Source organism: Frankliniella occidentalis, unplaced genomic scaffold (assembly GCF_000697945.3).
Source record: "Frankliniella occidentalis isolate FOCC.00 unplaced genomic scaffold, Focc_3.1 Scaffold72, whole genome shotgun sequence".
NCBI classification, from domain to species: domain Eukaryota; kingdom Metazoa; phylum Arthropoda; class Insecta; order Thysanoptera; family Thripidae; genus Frankliniella; species Frankliniella occidentalis.
The window spans coordinates 207,137-211,568 of NW_026267202.1; the positions used below are offsets into that span (position 1 = coordinate 207,137).

The 4,432-nt window shown below is 55.6% G+C and overlaps 1 protein-coding gene across 10 annotated transcripts in view; it reads right to left on the reverse strand.

The window, feature by feature from the left end:
* LOC127749631 (oocyte zinc finger protein XlCOF6-like) overlaps positions 1-4,432 on the reverse strand; it is a 219,104-nt gene that overhangs the window by 183,680 nt on the left and 30,992 nt on the right. For 9 of the 10 annotated variants that reach the window (XR_008011248.1, XM_052268563.1, XM_052268564.1 and 6 more), the window contains one exon: positions 1,815-1,887. The exons of the other annotated variant lie outside the window; for it this stretch is intronic. The gene's annotated coding sequence lies outside the window, so the exon portion shown is untranslated. The remainder of the gene's footprint in view (positions 1-1,814; positions 1,888-4,432) is intronic. 10 annotated transcript variants of the gene reach the window in all.

Here is a 4,432-nt window from a genome sequence, read left to right on the forward strand (position 1 = left end):
GAGGACACTCCTTTCAATAACGACAGAGAGAGAAGCGCAGGGCGCAGCAGCAGCAGCAGCAGGGACTTGGCAAGGGTAAAGCGGGGGGGAGTAAGGGGGGGGGGATGAGGTAAGAAATAGAGCTGCTGAGAGATATAAGCCCTCATCATGCAAGACACAATGTGAAGGTGGTTATCGATCAAATCGAGACACAGCGTTCGGCGGCGGCTGTGCGCGCGCTAGGGGCGCGCATGCGCGGCGGCGCGTCGGCTTCGCTCGCCGCCAGTCGGCCTTCTCCTTCCGGCAGTGTAGCCGGCGGCGAGCCTAGCGGGCCTATCCCACTACAGCGACAACTGAGGGCAGGCCGGGGCGCCGTGCGTAGCCATTCGCCACACAACTTAGAGAACTCGCTGGTTAAAAATGATGAATCCCAATGGTATCGATTGGCCCGGCAGCTCTCTCACTCCCTCCCCAACAACGTGGAGGGGGCAGCCCCCCTCTCCCGGTCCCGGTCCCCACTCCGTCTCTCCCTCTCTCTCTCTCTCTTTCGGTCCCCTCCTCCTCTCCCGCCTGCACCTCCCTCTCTCTCTCCCGGCCGCGCGCAGCCCGCTCGCAGCTCCTCCGGTCATTGAACGCTGTAAGTGTACAGTAGGCAGCCCGTGCCCCCTCCCCCGCTCCGCCCCCTCCCCCGCCCCCGCTGCGCGCGCGTTAGACGCGTTCAGGTCCACCTCCTCGCCGTGCATGCGGCCCTGGTCCGTGGGTACCTCCCACAGCCGTGCCCAGGCTCTCGCCGGGGGGTACCAGCGGGTACCGGCGGGTGCCAGGCGTTCGAAAACGGGTACCAGACCACTCTGCCGGTGCCTGGAGAGAGGGAGGGGGGGTTTCGGATGGTGGATGGTGGTGGACAACTCGCTTCGGCGGGTACCGCAGTACCAGCCCGTGCGCGGGTATCACTCTAATCGCGCTGAGGTTATTTGCTTTTCGTGATGTTTCCAAATAGAGAAAAGAACGACAGTACTTTTAAAGTTGATCAAATATTTTGGAATGTCGTTGTACTGAAAAATATGTGAGTGTGTGACTGGGGAGGGGATTGGATTTGTATCTTTTAATTGCACGAATTTAAGCAATGACATTTCTGCATTGATTTGAACCCTTTTGTCCGTTCATTAGAGCAAAATCATAAAGTTTTGCAGCACAAATTTATCAGCAGTAAGAGCACTTAACTTTGCTCAGACAGAAACTTTCAAATGTAAACGTTCATTTGGCTTGTAAACGAATTTTTACTTTTAAAATACAAGACAGTCTCACGACAATGTGCAAGGCAAGGAGTGTGCATTAACTTTCAAAAACGTTTGGCAACAGTAGTTAATTTGTAAAATAATAAATACAAAATTAGAGGGTACCTCTTGCTGGTAGCAGCCGCGCGCCCCTCGCCCTACGCACTGGGCGGTGCCTTGCGCAGGTCAGGGGGCCCCAGCCGAGGCCCGTACCAAGGCCCCAAACGGGGCTAAAGTGGGGCTCACTGGGGGGCTTTACTCGCTAAAGGAAGAGGGAGGGAGGCTGCGGAGAGCTCCTCATCCCCCCCACAACGTTCTCGTGTGAGGAGGGCGCAAAACAACTTAATATGGGGTAATATTTATTTACCTTCCATCTCTAAGAAAACGTTAGGGGGTCTGTCAAGCGAATACAGTGTGCACGGCAGAGTGTCATTTTTAACACTGAGAAACCGGGGCCTTTACTCACTATTTCTCCCCCGAGCCCGATAAAGAAGAGATCTTTCTAGACATCTCGTTGAATCTGAAGTTAATGCTTACACGTAAGTGTACTTTACTTACCCTTTTTCTTTTCAAACAGCAGGCCGATTGTTATTATTATTCCAGCACCCACGCAGTACAGCACAGATCACCACTGCGAAGAAAACAAAAAAAAATTAAAAACGGTTTGCGGTAGTTATGGAAAAGTCCACACCATATTCTTATAAGTAAACAAAGCAACCCGTAGTAAACGTAGTAGGGCGAAATGCTGACCGGATACAACACTAGTAGTCACCACCTCAACCATCAGAGCGGTATGAGACAGAGATAAAGGTACGTAGTCAGCCTGACGGCCAAGCAATACCGTCCGCTCAGCAGAGGTGCCGAGGTGGTGGCCTAACCAGCGGGCGCTCCGCCGGCGGGAGACCGGCAACTGGGCTGTGACACTTTGCGAACGGCCGCCAAGACGGCCGCCAATCCAGTATTCCAAGTCTAAAGTTGTCTATGTAAGCAACAAATGTAAGTCACAAGCAAGCAAGCCATACAGTCACTCGCCCCATATTGATTTGGCCATTCGTTTCCAAGGCTGTAGTATGTTTTACATTTGTAGCAGGTTAAATCTTAGTAAGATGTAATAGTAGCGTGTGTGCTGTGCGTGCAAGTGGAAGAAGGAGAAGGGTTAACGCGATGTGTCTCGGGTCAGCGGCGCCGGAAGTAACGTACCGGAAGTAACGCACGTGCTTGGCACGTGTGACACGTCGTGTATTCCTGTGACACACCCAGCCCCCTTCACACAGTGCCAATTTTCACATGTTTGCGATCCATAATTATGAGAGCAACACGTGGAAAATAAACAGATAAAAATACAATGTAAATAACCCTCGTGTACCAATATTATTTTTTTTAAATTCATTTTAAAAAAATATTATTCTAAAAATGACAAAATTTTATTGAGAGTTAGAGTGAGGTAATTATTCGCAGTCGTGCACAACTGACTCTGATTACTCTGGCCTCGGGCACAGCGCATTCCACACTAACCCTCCCCCCTTTTTATTTGCTTCCCGATGGCGGAGGGGGGCGGGGAGGAGGGGGGGGGGGCTGCCCCCACCTCCTACAACCTTTTTTCCTGAAACGAGAAATTAAGTTGCGAAAAAAAAGGCAAGAAAGGACAGAGTGGCGGGGAAAGTGTTAAGTTGAGAATAAAGAGGCGTTCTTTTCCCAGCATTAGCCAGCCGCAGCGGTGGCAGAGGATGACCCCAGATAAGTAAATGAGCAACCCTCCGGGCACCCATCCATCCTCCCCCTCCCCCCGGCCCGGCGTGGCCCGGCCGAGGGCGTGAGATCACCCGAGAGGTACTACCTCCGGCGTAACGCCTCCCCCCGCCTATCGCGCCTGCTGATTGATGGCGCGCCTGCTCCGCGTCTTCCCCTATCAGCGGCGCGGTCTTGTTCTCCTCCTTCGTGCGCGCGCGCGCGCGGGGCGCGGCCCCGTGTTGTTATCAGTGTCAGTCTTGACGGGGTGCTCTCCCCGCCGCGCCCCGCCCTGCTGCATCTAATTACCAGTGCGACGCTGCGCCGGTCCGCGTCCGGGCGGGGCCGCGGGGGTGAACACCCCGCCGGTGGTGTCCGCGTCGCGCCTCCCCACCTGGCCCGGCGGCCCCGGACAAGACAAACACCCCTGCCGTGTAACACAACACCCGCAGGCCGAGCGCGCGGGACGGGGGCGGGGACGGGGTGGCCCGGGGCCGCGGGGGGGCTCCACCTCGCGGTCAGACGGCTGGCCGGTGGTGGGCTAGTCTAGGGCCGTGGTGAGTGTGCTTGTGTGTGTGTGTGTGTGTGCGGGTGTATCGCGTCTCTTTGTTTGCATCTGCCACGTCTATGTACCTAGGAAGCTGCTGCAGAAGCGCTTGATGTGTCTTACGTATACTACTTTTCCTCCCGCGCGAAGCTGGAAAGCGTATACGACGGCGAGGTCGGTTCAGCAGGGCCCCAGCTCCGGGCGGGCGGGTTGCGCGCTTCTTCGTACATAACGAGACAACGCCAAGTCAAACGGTGTGTGTAATCGCGTTTTCCTCAGCCCGTGCAGTTATTATTTTTCTCCCGGGGGAACGCGCGTTGCATGGTGGTGGTGGGGCTCAAGTGTGGATGGGACAGAATGAGCGGCCCGCTCGCGGGGGGGCGCTGCACATGCGCTTTCATTACCTTGTACAATGCGGCGGGGCGCGGCGCTGCGCGAAAGTGCGCCAAAAGGACAAATTTCTCGCTTTTGTCAGGTCGTTTCAGAAAGTGTGGCCCCCTCATCCCTTCCTCCTCCTGCCGCGCGACCTCTGCCGGGCGAGCTCGGCGCGCTCTCACGGCACACATTGCGACGTGTGGTGTGGGGTGTTTGGGCGCCGTTCTCTCACGTACTGGCGCCACCTGACTCGCTTTGCTAATCCCCAACGTGCGGCTGTGCACTGCGGACCAACAATTGCGGTTCCTTTTTATTTTTAATTGTTTTTTGTCGCTGTGCGAGCTGTGTCCGTTTTAGGGTGAGCAGCACCAGCAGCGGACGGGCTCGGGCTCGGGGTATCTGTCCGGGCTGCAGCACTGCACATCACTTCAATCGTGCATCGGCCGATAAATTAGTAATCAGATTACGGTGTCGCATCAGCAGGGCGTGGCGAGGCGTAGCGCTTGATATGTGGCGCTTGCGAATC